This window comes from Cyprinus carpio, unplaced genomic scaffold (genome assembly GCF_018340385.1).
Source record: "Cyprinus carpio isolate SPL01 unplaced genomic scaffold, ASM1834038v1 S000006541, whole genome shotgun sequence".
Classification (NCBI taxonomy): domain Eukaryota; kingdom Metazoa; phylum Chordata; class Actinopteri; order Cypriniformes; family Cyprinidae; genus Cyprinus; species Cyprinus carpio.
Window position 1 is genome coordinate 279,915 of NW_024879206.1, and position 19,388 is coordinate 299,302.

Genomic DNA, 19,388 nt, shown 5'->3' on the forward strand with positions numbered 1-19,388 from the left:
AATAATCAGTGCAGTGTTATGACCTGGCAAAGCCCTTTTGGCGTGTCCATCGAATAGACGTAAAATCTCACTCACTGTCATGATAAAGCCCAGCTATTTTGGGGCGCTAAAAAGAACAGAAAAAAAAAGAGTCAAGTAGAAATTATTACAGATCGGGGGCGTCGCAGGGCCATTTTGAAGGGGGCTAGACGAGTAGCTCCATTAAACTGGTACACAAATTAGTGAGCAGCCTCTCAAAGTCCCCTTTTTAATACGTTCATATGAAAAACGTCGGCAGACTTTGATCGGCTCCTCCACTTTCAGGCATTCTGTTTCAATCTGCCAGGACCGCAGAGGCACAAACTGAGGAAGAAACCAGAGGAGGACTTTGTTGTATCGAGAGATTGTTAAAATAGGCTTCTTCTGTGCAGTTCTTTTGTCATAAATCCAGTTTACAGAAATAGCAATGGCGAAAAGGAGCAATCAGCGGTTCCCATCTACTGGTAAGTTTTCACTGTGGTCACCCCTCATCACCCACAGCTGGTTCCTCCTCCAGCGAAAATGAAAGCACATGCTTGGATAAAATGAACACATGCTTTATTAAAATGATCATGTTGCCATTTGCATTTGAAAATTTAGCTTACAATAGAATACATATTGCAGTGCAATGTGGCAAAGAGAAAGAGGTTTGCATACTTGGAGCTAGAGGAAAGAGGTTTTTACTAGAACGAAATGCAAACTGTAAAATTTTGTGTTTGTACAGTAAACAGGTGGTGTGTGTGAGAGTCATGAAGACTTGAATTTGGCTATTCAGTTACGTCAACTTGTTGGCCTCATCTATGCAATACAGTGGTTTATACCTGCAATAAGTGGAGGAGACGACCCGTATGAAGCAAACAGGTTGGACTATGACAGGCCTATATAATTTTTAGGTACTAGCCGATTAGCGTATGCTAACCCTTAAAATAAAATCCAGAACACCCCGGGTTCAGTGCTATTGTAACATTTCAAACCATTCAACATGAACACATTATTGAAGGATTTCAGGGCCGAAGATGCAGTACAGGGGTGCGCTTATAACACAAGTTGCTAATAAGAGTGCGATGGGACTGAATGGGGCTGTGCAAGAAAAAAAAAAAACGTCAAACAGTAGTACGGACAATGTGGTGGTTGGGGGAGGGTTACTCAGGGGGGTGTGTCTAACGGTGCTCGTAGGGTTTTCACGAGTATCGGTGGTTTTTGTGGGGATGTGTGGGTGTGTTTGGTGTGTTGTGTTCGATCATTACCAGCTGCAAAGCTCGGATGACACCACGAGGAGCTGGGGGGAGCAGAGGGATCGCCGAAGGTCAGGCTTCACCCTACCCGCACCTATGCAAGTCAGGGTCAACCCGCGCCAAAGTACTATTGGCGCGGTTTGTGCTTCCAATGGGAACTGTACGAGCAAGCTGTCGCGTAAGCGAGCATCCCACGTAAATTGTTCCAGGTCGTACCATTCACCCTGGAATGTGAGTCACCAAAATCAACACGTACATCATGGGAACTGGGCTGACTGTATGCGGGCATAAGAGGCTGCCGCACGTGCTCCAGGGTGTGGGGTGTGTCCAGGTGGTGATGCTGTTGTTGGCTTCCTGCTGTGTGTGTGCACTTTGGATGGGTTAAATCGCATAGCACTGAAGGCTGAGTATGGGTCATGCCTAAACTGGCGGGATGTCACGCCACTTTCCGTTTCACCCCTGGCAGCATTCGTAAGCCCACGGTTGGACTTATGGCTGGGCCTCAGAGCGTCAGAGCTGGTCCCCTGCTTATTGTAAACGCCTTGTGGGCTACTCTGGCATGGGCCACCTGACATACCTGAGCGTGAAAAACGCTATAGTGCGCATGTCAAGAATAGGCATTTAAGTCTTTTGATGGAGCAAGACTACCTAACATTGCAAGATGCAGAGTCAGGTCGAGTCAAGAAAGTTTAACCTCTCTTTAACTTATTGGCAGGTTGAACCTGAATGTTACAAAGCAAACCGTGATGTCCGGTCAGCTTAGATGGATGCAGGTTTGGCGGATGAACCACTGCGGCAGGATGACGTCCTACTGCGTGATGAAGACCTCATAAGATGGCAGAGAATTGCATCGTAAAATTCAAGAGTATAGCAAAAAAAAAAAGCCTGCTGAATGGGGTTGGGGGACGTGTATGTGATAACATGCTGATAGCCTAGGATTAAGCAATATCACCTGACACAAGCCAAAGAAGCTTATTTTTTTTCCTGATAATCAGCACATTTGTAAAGGGGAAAGTGATTGTAGACCAATAGTTCAATAAACAAGAATGTATGTATTGTGTACATTTGAGCAACAAGATTGGTCAAGCGAGTGGTGCAATTACCCAGCAGGGAAAAGATTTCCGCTAAAGGCCCCTAACAGAACTGAATTGGTGCGTCGCCGTAATCCACACACAAGCAGGTGGTTGTCATGTACCTGAATGAAGTCTAGGGGTGTTGACAAAATCGATGGATCCAATGTTATCGTACATGCGGCCCATATCCCATTGACAGATCAGTAAGCTGTCTGAAGATAGAAACAGTCTGTGGCAGTCACCGTGAGCACTGGTGATTCCACCCAGGCGAGATGCATGCCGTTTAGAATGTACGACGGCGGCTAGCTCTCGCCGCCTTGCTTGGATTGTCCACCTGAGACATCTGCAAGAAAATCGGACCGTCTCGCGCCTCAGTCCAGGTGTCCGTGCAGTCGGGTGAATTTGCTCTCCCCCATCTGTGTGTGGCTAGTAAAGGGTCTAATACAGCATAAAACCCAGACGCTTAACAATAACACAAATTGTGCTACCTATGAGGTTGTTGTTGTAGTCACAGGATCTTACATACAGAGATTGATTTTGTGCGCCATGTCCCCTAGTCTAGGCCGTATGCCTTGCTACACCTGAACGCCCGACCTCTTGCACTGACCTAAACAACTATGGGTACATGAACTTGCTGTATTCGACACACATTTGAAGTGCTCAGGGTTTCAAACTAACCATCACAGTCTTGCCATGTCTTCTCTGTACGACGAGACATAGTTGTTGATCATATCTATGGCTTAGCGTCTTAGTTGTTCTCGGACGATCTGCGATGTGTGTTTGTGGAAGGATGGCAGAAATATGAAATAAAAAGTCGATCGACAGCGTACCAATCTCCTGTCGGTACAGAATATTTGATTGGTCTTATAGTTTCCTGAAGAGACTAAAATGTTGTCCGCTTTGGTCTATGTAAAGTACAAATGGATAGAGAAATTGTATAAAGACCTGCGTGCGAATGGAACTAAATAGCAGTAGTCTTTGAGGGGGCCGTGTTCAGGATCTTGTGGGGGGGCTTCGATATGATAATCAACCGAACTGAAATTATTCAGCATCAACGACTGCGCAGTGAGGTGGGGAAGAACACCTAGCTGCCGTTTTCGCAAAGGTTAATCTGTGTACTCTTGAGACATGTGTCAGACGGGTCCGTCCGGACAGGGCTTAGTTCACTTCTCCCCTCACTCTCCCTGCAAGCCGTCAAGCCTGCCTACGCGGGAGCCGACAGTTCAGAGCGAGGACAGCTGCATCGCAAACGGAAGCCTAGTCACGGTTTCTTTGATGAAATTGGACTGAATAACGCACCTCAGGTCAGCCAGCAGGGGGGCCAAGGCATCCACTGGGTGGGATAGCGCGAGCCCCACAGGGCCAGGATGCCTCTCGATACGCTTGTTTCCGCGGAGCTTCCAGGTCGCTGCACTCGCTACATGCCCAAGGTGAGGAAGAGGGTCCAGTACATTAATACTGATAGGCTCCATGGCTGCCAATATCAGAGCACTCGTTGGGCCATCAGGGAAGGCGGTTGTATTAGAGAGGGCTCGCTTTGTTGCGTCTTGGACATAGTCGTTGACTATTGAAAAATACACCCAGCATTGCCACGATAGAAACTGGTGGAGCAGCCACACTGGGCAGTTTGGATGCGTCTGAAAGAAGAAAGGCAGACACACCGCTAGGATGGGTCTGGAGTCGGGAGGTAAAGGATGCAGGAATTTTCCTTGGGGTTGTTATTGTGGGAACTATCCCTTAAAGGTAGAACCCAGGTTCGTTATATAAACAAATTAAGCGTGTCTTTCACACCAGCTACGGCCCTCGGGGGGGGCAGTTGGATCAACGAGACGGATATCGTGGGAGGAGCCTGGTCACAAGGCAAACCGAGGGGTCAAGGACAAAAAGGACCTGGTTGGCCTAAGAGCTTCTTCTCATTGGTCAGCTCTGTTGTGTAACAGCCCCTTCCAGTGACCAGTTTAATGGCGGGCCCCTCTCCTGATCACAAAGTGCCACAGAGTTTGACTCCCTTTTGACTGGGCATCTTTGTGGGCTAAAATACAAACTAGTCCAAGGCCTTCAGAGAAGAATGCGAGGACAACAGACCATACAACCATCCACCTCTGTTCGCAAGCCTGGAAATGAACCAGGCTTCCTCATTGTCAACAGCTGGCAGTTTGTTGTCCCAATAAAATTTCCTTAGAACCTCTATGGATTGCGCCGGCAGTAATGGTGAAACAGAGAGGATGGCCCAGCTTCCAACATCCAATCCTTTTAGACTAGGGGGTCCAAACCGTAAAACACAATGGCAAACTACAACACATACCCATCTAATACGTAGTGCAAGAGAAATGACGCTATTCTTAGTGCCAGCGGTGTGTAGTGCAAAAATCTTACGCCAATCGAGCGGAATCGTTTTTTCAGTCATGGTTTGTGACTAATGCATTCGTAAACTCTGCATAGGGTATCCGAGTTGTGGTTTGGAAGTGCGAAATGCACATGACAACGTTAGTGACACTTATTTAACTGTGGTGTTTTGGACTATGCAAACCATTTCCCCGGGAGGAAGAGAGAGGGTGTGCCACACTGGTGTCCCCTCGCCTGATGTGAAATAGCTCAATCACAGCACAGAATAACGAACGTTGCCCAGAATCTTTCAAGCGTCCCTTTCTCATGGGTAGGGATAAAAGTTACCCTTCCATAAGACCCTCCATTTTCTGGGCGAGTCATTATGCAAGGAGAGGACACTAACAGCACAATTCATTCTGGGGCCTGCCGCGCCTCTACAGGGAAAAGGACAGCAAACAGACACAACTGTTTCTGAGTCTCCCGTTTCGAACGAGACAGCACAGATATGAACACTCGTGCTGAGAAAGAGATATTGAATGACGTTCACTTCGTTTCTTCGTCCAGCGAGATGACAACAAATGCAGCAGGTCCTTGGTCTCCATCCTAGAGAGACAAAGACGGATTGAACAATCATTTCTGAAGTCTTTAGCCCAGTGTAGGGGGCAGGACACATAAAGGACAGTTCCAGATTATAGGACCCCTTTGGTGGCTCCCAGAGACTCAGCATCCTACCGCGCATGTATTCGGTGTCTCTTCTCTCATGTTGATAATGACAGTAAGAGTTTCTACAAATTAATATCCCCCAATTTTCTTTCTTATCTGATGTACGTCATAACTGCACTGTAAAGGGACAACATGATCTAAAAATGAGTACACCCTACGGCACTACATTACGGTTCACCGTCAAAAAATCACAAACACCGCCCAAATGCGGATTCTCAAAATGAAACCTTGACCACTGGTTTTGATCAAAGAACATCAGGTCTACGGTAAGGGAACCCGGCATTAAATCATCACGATGAATGTCTTTAAGTATTTCAAAAAAATGGTGTGTTATAACGTTTTATCCTCCTAATGAAACGAGATTGTGTGGCAAATAAAATACCTTCAAGCAACAGGTTTCTAGTCGCTCTGCAGTGTCTGGCATTCTGTGTAAGCAGCTCTCATAGACGTCTCTTGATTTGTACGCCAACATAGCGTACAAAAGCGGTGCCTGATAAGCACCAGTAAACAGCATCGTTCAGCAATCCTGAGAAAGTACATGGCCAATTTTGCTGAAAATTTGGTTTAGCACACACATATAAAGTTTCATTGGCTAGAGAGGCAGACAGCAAGCAAGGATTTGTCTATATACATGCATACGGACTAAAATGTTGTAATTTTGGAACAATGAGCTGCTTTGTTTTGTAACGTTTAAAAAAAAGAATTGCATAGAAAACTATATTTTCTCAATTTACGGGTAGGTAAATATACTGCAAAAACCTGTCAAGAAACATGGCAGGGCCCCAATTTTCATCAGAAAACCCCGAATGGAAATAATCCAAATATAAATTATTGGTCACCATCCCCCATTCTATTATAATAAAGACAAAAGCCTAAACAAGGGTTAGATAAATTCATCTAAAATAGACCAGTTGCCATTAGAGATGGAAGATGTCCCCACCTCAATCCACAGCACAGAGTGTGTTGTGGTGGCAAAGTACATGCTGGGTGTAATGACAACTGCTGGACAGTAACAGTACCTTAAAAAAAAATAAACACTAAAAACATTCTTATTAGTTTCAGATAATCATTTGTTGTCATTTCATTGTGTGTTTTTTTTTTTACTTGTACAACATATACAGATTTATTTTTAATCTATTAGGAGAGATTATGAAAAAAGGGGATAAAACATATGCAATGAGGTAAAGCTCTGGAAGAACATAGCCTAACCAAAATCGACATCAAATGAGTTGAGGCCCACCGTACCGATACCCACCGACAGATGTGTGTGACAATGGTGCTTGAGCACTTCTGGATACCCAAATACCTGCACCGATGTTACCGATGAGGGTTCTGTCGCAAGGGCATGGCACTTGGCAAAGCAACAGACAAGTGCGCAAAGTGCACCGAATAAGGGGCTGAAAAGATAGCCAACATCATCAAACCGTAAGGATGCTGCCTTGCAGCACGCAAGGTTCACGTGCAACAAGATAAAATGCAAAGGGAATGCAGTAATAACGGGAAAACATGTGGAATCCTTAAGTAGGCCTAATGATTGTAATGCATTTGCATGTAGTGCATAAAAATCCATTCTCACATGAGAATGGTGAAATTCACAGGAGCCCTCCCACTCAAGGGTCCCCAGGAAGCAGGTTAATGAAATCCACAGGACCCCTGTGTTTGACATAATGTGCTGTTCCTCAATCGTTGGTGATCAAATTTGAGATCATTAGCTTACATAAATAAAGCAACAGCATGCGAATTCATAATGTCCTACCGTCGTGGCCCAACAAAATAAGCAACGTATAGGAACAAAAGCATCCTCAGAGACTCCATGCTGAATTGTAACATGCATAAAGCACCGAGTTAGTGATGGCTAGACATGATGACTGCGCTAAACACTTGCTTCTCCGAAAACTGCTCAGCTTACATAAATGCAACTGCTGGGGCTAACTGGCTTGTCCGGCGTATAAAAAAAGGTATTGGGTACTGTGCCAACGTAAGGAAAAAAAAAATGGAGTAGTCAAGGCGTTTATAAATGTCGATATGCTTAATCTTCCTCAGGATGAGACTACTGATAAAGGGAAAGAGGTTCTCTTTTAATTTCCGGATGTCGAAGGTCATTATTGTTCAGAGGAAGACATCTTTATACCACAGTACAAGCAGAATGAAAAACCAGCACAAGGAGCTACTTGCACCTTATATACCTACATTGAGGAAAGTTGATGGGGCAGTTACGACCAAGAAGAACAAGATTATGGTTTATTCCGCCCGTGAAAATCGCTAATTGTGAAGAGAAAACAAGGAGAGGCACACGTTAATGTCACATGCACTATTACTTGATGTCTCTCGTTTTTGGGGGGATGAACTAGTGCCTAAGTTTTGTGGTTGTCATGCAACAAAAATTGCACGGGTGTGGGGGGGTTGGTGGGGGGGGGGGATGGAGAGCTTTCGTACTCAGGACCACAACGAGGACTAGTATTTTGTCAAGTCCATATGCTCGGGGCAGTAGACAAAGGGTTTAGTAAAAAGGGGAGACAACCTTCATGTCTGAGATCCTGTTCATGGTAGCGCAAGAGATGCATCCCGCTAGCACGAGACAGGGCGAAGGGGTTTGCAAAAGTTGATTGACAGAACGAGAGGGGGTGTAACATACTGTAATTCTTTCCCTCTAGAGCACGTACCATGCTATGTTGGTATGCTTGACTTCTGAATGGTGTGCGAGGTCTCTAATGAAGGCACACTAGAGAAGCAAATACTGTTACCTACGCACGAGGTCCTCGGCCGCTCCCACTGTTCCAGATCGTGCCATGATATACGAATCATGGAAGACCAAATATGTGGGAAGTTTATACTGAAAGCATCGCGGAGACATGAACGGACCCCTAGGTCTTCAAACATTTTTGCGACCGCGAGGCATGGTCCTGGTGGTCTGAGCTCCGAAGATATCCCTTGTAAGGCTCTACACTTCTACACCTACACTCTCAGGCAGACACAAGCAGTTGGGGGTTGAAAAAGTATAGAAAGTTATAAGGGTTTGTTAGAAAATTGGTCACTGCGTAGTGCTAGCATAAGAACCCGTTAGGCCGCCTCAGGGCTGGTCGTGAACCGGCTTTGAGTCGCTGCAATTAAACGGTACTTTTTTTAGACCTCTACAGCCCCAGTGGTCCCCAGTAAAGTGCATGGTGCCGCCAAAGGGAAACACAGAGCATGTCAACAAAGCCACCTATCCATTGAACAGGAGGCGGCAAATTGCCAAACTGACACTCACTGTGCATGAGGTGTCTAACGAGTACACGTGTGTGTGTAGTTTGGCTTGTGTCTGGTTGTCCGTCAGTTACGGTGTGCATTATTCTTCACGTAGTTGCCAAGCCCCGCCCGCCCCTTTGTTATGAAAAAGCACCTCTGAAACAGGTGGGTTCTAAGGACCCGGGAAGAAGACCTTTATAGCCTCAGGTGGCCCACTGCCCAGTTGCTCACCGTTATTTTTGTCCAACCCCTGTAAACTTGGAAATTTCAGATCCCTCACAACGATACTGTCTCTGCTTGTATCCTGGCGCTCTGTCAGTTTGACAATAACAGCGCTCCATTAGGAGACAGTGGTCTGTCCCTCTGAGCCAGCATACATCTGGAATGGTGCCGGGAGGCTCCGCCACAAAAAAAAAAAAACCAATCGAAAAAACTATTGGGGAGACATTTAGAGGTAGGTAAAATAAGCTGTGCTCCACTCATGCCTTCCACCCTTTTTACACCAAAACCCGCACGATAATTCAGCCAGAGCGAAAAACCAAAAGTATCCGCACAGATTGACAGTAGTAATGGTAGAGTCAAAAAGGGCTGCTGCAAGATAAACCCCTAGGGGGAAAAACATAAAGCGCAAGATAGCATTTATTATGATCTCGACTGTCACCCGCCTTGCAGTCGGGGGTAGAAGCTTGAAAACATGACACATCAGCGCAGAACACGGTCTGCTCCCCTTCGTAGACACTCCACGCTGGTGTTTTCGCATACTGACACATTGAAGTGAATTAAATCCTAATCCTTGTCCAAATACAGACGTTTTCGACGTTTTCACCATGGAGCAACAGATTATTAATACTGATTAGATACCTGCTTAAATACATCATCAGCTCTGTTCAAGAATAAAGTTCAACATAATCCGGTACTATTTAAATCCTAATAAAGTGGGAATATCTGCTCTTTTAGCAGTGTTGTATGAGAAACGTGACTCAATACACAGTGGTACCTCCAGTAAAAAACAACAGCTTTTCGCTTTCTAAGACACAGAATTTGTGGCCAGTGCATTAGAATATTTGAAAGTACACATAACCCACCACTACTGTAACTTTTGATGCCCCACGTACAGTCTCGAGCGTCGTCCTGCCATCTCCAGATTCATACCAGCATGGCACTGCTTCACAGTCAGAATGACGAATGCGCTTTGCGGCAAGCGCGTTATGATCAGAACGACCTGAACTTTTAGTAATAAAACTGTCACGCCCCTGGACTCACTGTGGTGTTTTCCCTCCCCCAGGTGTGCTGTGTTCCCTTTAATTATCATCCTAGTACACCGGTGGTTTCTTCTTTTCGCCAATTATCCCCTGTATAAGTCCTAGTCTGTTCAGTTTTGTCTCTGTCGGGTCTACTTGTTGGATGTCCTGTGTTCCCATTGTGGATTATCCCTGTGATTCCTTGATTAAAGACTTTTTGCTTGTACTCCTACATATATACTATATACTCCTATATATTCTGTATGGAGTAATGTTTCTCAAAATACTCACAACATTTTGTCTTCTTGGAAAATCTACGGCCCTGAAATGCCAACGTGACTTTTTGTCTCTGTGCAATGTCAGATTCTTGGAGATGGGATTGCCTTTTCAATAATTTCTCTGCAGTCTCCACCAATGTCGTGTAGCATTTTGGCTCTGATTGGAATTCTGTAATTTGCCTAAAGGATTGAGAGTTTCCTCATAAAATGTTCCTTAACTTTACAGAGATTTTACTCTCATGTAATTTGTTTCTTAGTTCATAAAACATACCTTTTAAGCAGGGGATATTTCTCAAGAAGTACTCTGATTTTGTCAAAATCAATAACTACAATTTCACAGCATGTCACAGCACGTACTGTCAACGTGGCTTGTTTTCCAAACAAAAAACCTGCCTGCAGGGAAAAAAAAGAAAAGCTGATTAATTTAAAACACGTACATGTTGTCATCATTTACTCATCCTCAAACCTGTAATAATTAATTTCTTCTGTTTAACCCAAAAGAAGATATTTTGAACAATGTTTGTTAACCAAACAGTTGAAAGTAGCCATTGACCTCCACAGTATTCTTTTTCCATACTAAATCAGTGGGGACCAGCAACAGTTTGGTTATCAACATTCTTCAAAATATCTTCATACAGGTTTGGAACAACATAAGAGTGAGTGAATGATGACAGAATTTTCTTGAAAATATCCCTTTAAGTAGGAAAGACTGCAGGTATTTCAACAGGCCGTGAAAATCTGACCAATTTGGCACACTTATATGCATACTGAGAAACATGCCTCAAAGTGCAGGGCCTAAGTGCCATTTGGCAATAAACTGGCATGATTTTCTCATAGTAGTTCCCACAGCATCAGCAACAGATGCGGTGTCAAAGTGACTGATATTAGAGGGAACAATATATTTAAATGTTACCTCTCCAAAATGCATTCCCTTCTGATAATGTCCAACAACTTCTGAAAGAGTATCATTCAAAATCTAAAAAATATTCAAAAAAATAAATAAAACGTAATACATAATTACAAATTTCAATGATTTAAACACAATGATTAAAATACATCCAGTTAAAGGTGTGCACACAATGCTTAAAATTGCTTTGAACTACATACTTGCATCACCGAGGTTTTGTTCGTTATGCTCTACATTTTATAAACCTTTGCCCTATGCCACCTAGAGATCAAAGGCTTTTATGAAGAAATAAACTTTCTATGCTGACCTCACATGATTGCCCACTCGCGAATACAAGAGCTCTCTTGTAATAGTTGTACTGTACTGGATAATTTTCCCCTTTAAGAAAAAAGTACTATGAACCGAGAGTTAGAGCAGGTCCGGAAAATGACTGAGTTCACTTCTGCAAAGTAATGATCTGTAAAGGATGGAAAAATGGAACCAATTTAGTTCATTTTGACCAGCTCTCATCGGCTGATCTACAGACAATATGCAAATTAAGAACGCACCTAACAATTTTGTCAAGCACGAGTTTGGTTAAAGGCATTTCTTTTTTTGTGTGTTAATGGTTGCAAATACCGAGTCCAGTTTGACTACCCGCAAACCACACTGCATGAGTGTTATGACTTTTCCTTACTAATAATTTTCCTCCCATAAATTTCCCATAAACCTCCTTTCGTTGCTAATCTCGTCTTTAAGTAAATCCTGAAGTATTTTTTAATGATCAAAAGAGGGTTTGTCTGGCGTTGATTTGTGGCCCTATGTGTTTAACACTAGAGGATCACTGTTATAACTAAAATAAACACACACACATGCATCACAGTTCATTCCCTCAATCAAATTTTAAGCATGTAATCTTAAACAGTCCACCAGGTCCTTTGTAACTGTGCAGGATCATCCTGCTGGTTGAGATTTTCTGTCTTCATGTTGTGCACAAACCAGTGAAATGGTGAGTCTTCCTGCGATTCAGAAGATGATTTAAGACATACATCTACCAACATACCTGATGTGGCTCCTACGTATCGGGCCTTAGAGCGTCGATCAGTGCTGGGTGAGTTCACCCTGCATTCCGCTGCTAATGCAGCATCTCGGTCCAGATATCCCAAACAAATTGCTTTCTCTTTTTTTTTCATTTAGTAGCTTTAAGTACAAATAAAAGAGGGTTACTTATTTAAGATTAAAAAAAAAAAACACTGGCCTGTGTACAGAAGCTCCCCTCTCTGCTGCTCTATCATGAGGCCATTCTGTTTATTAGTTTCAACTGGCAAGTCTGCAAGTAAAAAGGGTCCTCCTGGAAAAAAGCTTCACCCTCTGGAAATAAAAACAATAAAATGAGTGTAAATAAAACTTTTTTAAAATCTATTCATATTACTCGCACCAATCAAGACAATGGATTTGGTAAAGATACAATGACTTTTGACACAAACCAAACACTGAAGTGTGCACTTACTCTGTCAAATGTGTGGACAAAAAATAAAAATAAAAGATCATGTACTACATTTACAAGATTTTACTCGAAGTAAAATCTATAAAATAACTGTATGATGTATCGGTATCAACAGTAAAATACATGCATTGACTTGAGCTTAGATTTTTTTGCAATCTGATAGTCTCCATCTAGATGGCCAAAATACATATCGAAAGCCATAGCCTAGACGTGCTAGACACCCAGACAAGATAGTGGCTTGAACAGATTTAGAGCTCAGTATGAACACTATTATGAGATATTAGTAATAAAATCATAAGCTATAACAGAACAAGGTACAGAACATACTGATATTTGTGACCACAGAGAATTCATATAATTCATGACCTCTGTTCTGTGTAGAAAAACTGTGAGGTCATGTCCGCGGGGTATATCATGAGTGACGGCATTTTCCTGAAAGAAAAGATTCTGGAAAGCCCCCCTATGCAGAAAAAAGAGAATATAATATGTGCATAAATTCAGCTAAAATACTTGCATCTAATGTAAGATCAATGCTATTATAAAAAAAATGTTTCTTCACACCCCATTTTCTCTTCCGCTCCAAGTTCAGCAATAGTGATCTAAACAATCTGTCACAGGACACGACCATATTCGCCAATTTTTTTTTTGCCTTTATATGACAGTCAATTGCTTTATGCTATAGATGATTTTTTTATCCACATAAAAAAGAATACTGGAGCCATCTATAATCATAAGAAACATACCTCTTAGCATTTTTCACCCACAATAGTGTGCAGAAAGTTGGCTACTAATATAGTTAAACGTAACCAGCAAGCAACAACACCACAACTGCTACTGCCAGCCCGACATGTTGTTCTTACCAGAAGAGCCAGGTACAATGTCCTCCCTATCACTCGAAAAATAAATATTCGGTCTCATAGATGCTTTAGTTTTGCATCATTTTTAGTTTTTAGTTTACAATCTTTATTTAGTTATAAGAAAGTAAGCACCACATTTGTCTGTAGTGACAAAAACTATTATTACTAAGATAGTGCTATGAATATGTGATCTACTTAAAGCTCAAACATTATTGAGATAATAAAAAGCCGACAATATATACAAAATATACTTTTTTAATTTATAGAGTACTTTCTCATCTGTCAGGGACGAGCAGATGCAACTAGTGATAGATAGCTATTTTTGTGAATATATGTGTCCATAAGCTAATAAACAGACGCCTATGCCCAGAGCATCTCCAGTGTTGTTAGGTTTAGCCAGTCTGTCACCCGACACTGGGCTCACAGCACACGCACCTGTTCACGCATCCCTCCATCCACCCTTATGCTCCGTTCATGTCACTCAAGACTATTGGGTGGCATTGGGGGAACCGGAGCTCCGTGAGAAAGGCCTACACACAACACCATCCGCTGTTCGCCCGGTTAACCATCTTGGTTTCTGTTATATTGTATTGTTTTCTGTCTCACACTAAGACCAATGGTTGGGTGCAAATCAAGCGATGCTAACTTGCTAGAAGCTGAAGATGCAGTAACAAATGAAGAACAAATGGGCCCCTGACAGAGAATGCCGACACTCTGTCAGCTAATTTGTGGGGTGTCATTGTCACACCCCTTTTTAGCTGCACCTTAATCCAGGTGCCTATCAAACAACCCAACAACAGTTCAGATCATTTACAGGAGTGACAACCGCGAGTTCTACCAGAACCAATCCAACTCCAAAAAAATGCAACGTATTGACACCACATTACAGAAAGTACACACAGTGGGTACAAGAGCCAAACTAAACGAACTAGCTGTTTTTAAAGGCAGCAGTTCTCTCATAAGAAAGCATAGGAAGGAGACGGTATGTCTTGAAACTCTAGTTTTTTTCCAGACCTTGGCTACTACAGAAAAGACTACAGCAACATACGAACCAGCCGTACGTTATACCTTCAACAACGTTAATCCAGACCGTTCTATCTGTGAGTGTAAATAAACGGCCCACATACCAAACTAGCACGCCGCCTGGCAGCCGGCGCTACTTTATTATATCCATAAATTGATCACTTTAAGACTCCAAGGTGCACAACAAGGCCAAAGATGCTTAAAAACTGTTGGCTTGTAACGAAGTGCAACATTTTAAGAGTTCCCACTCGCAAAGACATCTTCCGAACATAAACAAATTCATGATGGGCTTTTCTTGGCAGTTGGTTTACACTCGTAAACGTGCCATACATAAAGAGTCTTTGGTTCACTACTGCTAATATTAATTACATAATTATATTACTTTGGTCAAACAATTAGCAGCTGACCAAATGTTGCGATGGTTACAAACATATGTCCATCACGTCCACAATTTCGAGAGTGAGTTGCTGTTCTGTTCTGTTCCCCACAACAGATTAGTAAAGCAGGGGGATTGCACTCCCCATATTAAAATGCGGTTGTCCAGCTCACTGAAACTTTACAGGTTTGTACTGGCCAATATGTGCTCCTAAATTTTGGCTCTAAAATATCAAATATGTTAAATATATCCTTTGAACTAGAGTGTCGGAAGCATAGAAACTACGCCCCCTTGTGCACATCAATATTCTACGCAAGTTTCAGTGAGTGAATCAGTCAACTACCAAATGACCAGAAACACTGCAGCCCTCGCACTGACTTTCACAACTATAGAACCTTATTTTTTTTTATGGTATTTCTTTTTTTATTTATTGTCATGAATGACGATTCAGGGAAAGCAAAGGCCAGTTCAGATTAATAAGTAAATTATATTTCTGAATGTTTTTCATATGCCTTTCGATCACTTGGAAATACGTCAAACAAGTCACATAGGATCATTTACAGATACTTTTCTTAAAAATTTTAAAGCTTGAACAAGACCTTCCACCCATTCATCACTACCATTATGTTAAACAAGCACAAAAACCTTTTTGTGTGTTGTGTGTCAAAACAAGAAAGAGAATAAACCTACCACATACACACAGGCTTTCGAACCATTACTATGTATTTAATCATTTAAATATTTTGAATTTGCTTGTATTTTTTATTGCTAACTCATGAAAGGAAAAAAATTGGAACAATGTGATATAACCTTGTTAAAACAAATAGTGCAGTCCACTACCCAATGTCCAACAATTATTTTAGGATCAGGAAACACATTCTAGGACCGTTCTCCCTGAAAATGCAAGATGAAAAATGACTGGAATTCTTTACTTATTTGTATTGTTATGTTGTTCTAAATTTTGGTAGAAGAGCCCATATATACTAACACCAAACATAAACATATAGTACCCCCCACGTGGTCATAGTCCCGTAACTTGTCCAATTACTACTGCAAATTACATAATGTTCAAAAAATTGGACTGAGATGATTTAGTCCAGCCATTCCATGCCCATGATTCCTGCTCTAGACATCTTAAAATAACATAAAAGAGGCTTGAATAAAAAATGGAATGTCTATTAAAATTCTACAAATATTGGTATTGTCTTCTTCTCTGAAATATAGGCTAACATTTCCAATAAGGTGACAACTTACTACCTTTCCTTTCTTCCATGACCAGCTGACAGGTACAAAGCTCGCACACAAATAATGCACGGTGAAAAATCAAAGAGAACGAGGCATTTTGTTGGGTCCCTTTCTTCAAAAATAGGTTCGTATATATGTCACTTTGTTTTTGGCAGCAATACTGATAAATCTGAAACCACCAAAACAATTGCGTGCTGGTCAAGTATCAGGTATCCACCTCGACTTACCTAAACTGAAACACAACTAATCACATACCACTCGTTTTCTACTATCCCAACCACAAGAAATAAAAAGTCAACTTCAACATTCTGCAAAAAAATATTTTTTCTTTATAGTATTGAAAACATGTTATCAAAGAGATGAACGAAATTCTGATAGAAAAAATCTAATAGCATATATAGAAAAAAACAAACTATAATCAATACTAAAACCAAAAAAAAATGCAGATACTATAACCCATAAAATAGTCTAAATACCATCCGGCCTACTCCAATGAGGTCTATTCCCCTGACTAGCTGAAAATTGCCCACTGTTCTGCATTGGCCTGTACGCAAGACAATCAAATCCAAGTGTAAAACTCTGCCAGGACTTCATATACAAGTTCCAAACTTTCCGCTAGACTTGAAATATATTCTGCTAAATACTGGTGTACTTTCCCTGGAGAACAGTCAAGAAAGATAATAGGAAAGTTTTTTTACGGCGATCGAACAACAACATTTGCAACTAATTATATAGTTATGCTACATTTTCTCAATATTTTAGTTTTCCTGTATAATACGATTAGACAAATTAGAAAATCAGTCCATTACAGCAAACACCCCAACTTCTGTGAAACTAGCTATTGAGCACGCATCAGCTAACGGTTCCAATTCACGCCAGACAGACATAATGCCAACAAACAAGTCGGGCCTGTTTGATTTCGGATTTTGATGACAACATAACCTCTCATGTTCCACAACGGTACCCCAACAGACACCGAAAAGTCTTTAGTTCAGCATCTGAAAAGAAGGAGAATAAAACCCGAAAGATGCTGTGGGGTGAAGCCGTGGTTGCTGCTATGGACGAAGACATACGTTGTAATTCATCTGAACATGTATCCCTCGGGTTAAAACAAACTCAGCATGCCAACTATGCGCTAACACCACTGATCCACAAACAAGTGCCAAATGAGTCGCTTGTACAATCGTGTACGTTGTGCTGGTTGAAATAAGCTCGCAACAATAAGAGCCAATCGCAAACCAATGATCGTGAAATAAAAACGGCAATACATCGCTTTAAAGAAAGAGTCAAACGTTGGTGGCAAAATAGTGGCTGATTTTGGGGAAGAAAAGGTTAACAAACCTCCGAGACATTTACAGTCACAACACAGGTTTTTAGGATGTTTGCGATAATTTACAACTAATATCATTGACATGTTCACGGTTTTTTAAAAAATCCTTAGCTTCTGATCTTTTGTTTAAATGCTTCAAATGTATTTTTCTAGTTCTTATCAGTATGGGTTTCAGTCTATTGTGACTGTGGCTCGAAGACCGCTGGCGGGCAAAACAACCACAGAACTGCAGCACAAGCCTGTCATTTTTCCATCTGTTTACCTATACACAATAGTTTAATCTCCTCTCAAAAGAATAAAAGAAGATATGTGACCAAAAATGCAAGTTTTGGCCATTTAGCTGATCCATATACAGCACCTGCCACACATATTTTTCAATTAAAAACACCAGCGGACATTCTAAAACGTTTAATGTAAAAACACACTTAAAGTGCATTTAAAACAGTGATATTAAAAGATCAAATTCAGTACGTACCTTTTTTATGATGTGTGCTTTATACGGGGCGAACAATGAGGCAGGAATATGAAGACACAGTGCTAAATGGTTAATTGGTTTTCTTTATAACGGTTTGCTATGGGAAAACAAATTTAATACTAAACGTTTGTTGCATTGCATTTAATATTCTGTGTTTCATCTAGCTTGCCTGTACAAAGTAATGCATCAATAAATAAGGTGTAATACTGAAATTTCGCCTTTAGATATCACTTTTTGAATTACTACACCTAAATGCTATCAATCCCTCATAAAAGAATAACTGCAATCAGTGGAGTAAAGCCTGTTTTTTGCCCGTCCCTGGTGGACGTTTCGGTAGGAGTGATGATGTCACGTTGAAAACTGAGTTCTTTTTGATTCTATTCAGTTCAATTCTATTTGCGGTCGATCTGAAATAAGGTTCAAATGCTTCAGTTTGTTTTTATAGTTTATGTTTATGATTATCGTAATAATTAAACTGTTCTGTGTGAGTTTTTTTTTTTATTATTATTTTAATAGGAATATTTTCTTGGTAACGATCGCACGTGTAAAATGTTTTACTTCAGTAACCTAAAATGTGCATCATTTAGTTACATCAGTGGCTCAAATCAAATATAATAGCACATTCAGATTAAAAGTTACATAGTCTTTTGTGTGTGCGCTCTACATGTCTGATAAAAGATGTTTTTTTTTTTTTTAAAAAGGGACATTGATTATGCTCAATACTGTCTAGCAATGTGTGTTTATGCTGAAAATGGTATTTAAAAAAACGCAGTTTGTCATTTCACATCTATCTATCGCGTCATGAATGTTTGAGTTGGCTCCATGCTATTTTATGTTTTGTGTTCTTCAGAAATGGTTGCTTGCAGAGCCCTTAAACCCACTGACAACTAAGCGATTTAGGTTTTATTTTGATTCATTGTGCGGCCCCATTTATTTTTTTTTAAATGTTCATTATTTATTAACTTTAACTCACAAACCCGCATATGGGCTATTTCGGTTGAGTACAGCCTAAACATATGCAAGGCAGTTTGATTTTAAGCACTTAGAAAAATGTCTTACCACGCGCACTGTTTTCCTGAGTTTTTTCTCTCTCACATGACATACTGCATTTCTAAATGTTTTCTCTTCAACCAAACCATAAAAAACTATTTATGTAATAATTCAATTTTCATCAACTCACAAACCCCCGGTTTGGAAAACCTCGTTTAGCTATGTTCTATTTTCAATGAGCTTAGCCTACATAAAGCAAGGCAGTTTGACTTCAACTTTGAATTTATTAATTTTTTTTATATTATTTAGTCAACTCTAAGTTTTCTCATAACACTTTTTGTTCAGCACACGGTTTGTGTGCTTTGTTTTGTATTTGATCTGAAGGGTCTCTTAGTTAAGTCATCAGTTACATGCTACCGGGGTTTCTTCACTGCCAGTGTATAATACCATAATTGAATTTAAATAGAGCAGAAGGGCAACACATGCGATTTATGCCCTAAATCCAGCTCTGCACTACACAAGCCATATACTACACACCAGTGGACACATATGGAATTAGTGTTAAAGCATATTTT

General features: G+C 41.1%; 1 long non-coding RNA gene across 1 annotated transcript; it reads right to left on the reverse strand.

Annotated features, from left to right (window-relative positions):
• Positions 1-9,974: 9,974 nt before the first annotated feature.
• LOC122143957 lies at positions 9,975-11,102 on the reverse strand. The gene is made up of 3 exons (XR_006159453.1): positions 11,038-11,102; positions 10,396-10,517; positions 9,975-10,304 (listed from the first exon to the last, which is right to left on the reverse strand). It is a non-coding gene; the product is annotated as an uncharacterized LOC122143957 (long non-coding RNA).
• Between the last annotated feature and the right edge of the window lie 8,286 nt (positions 11,103-19,388).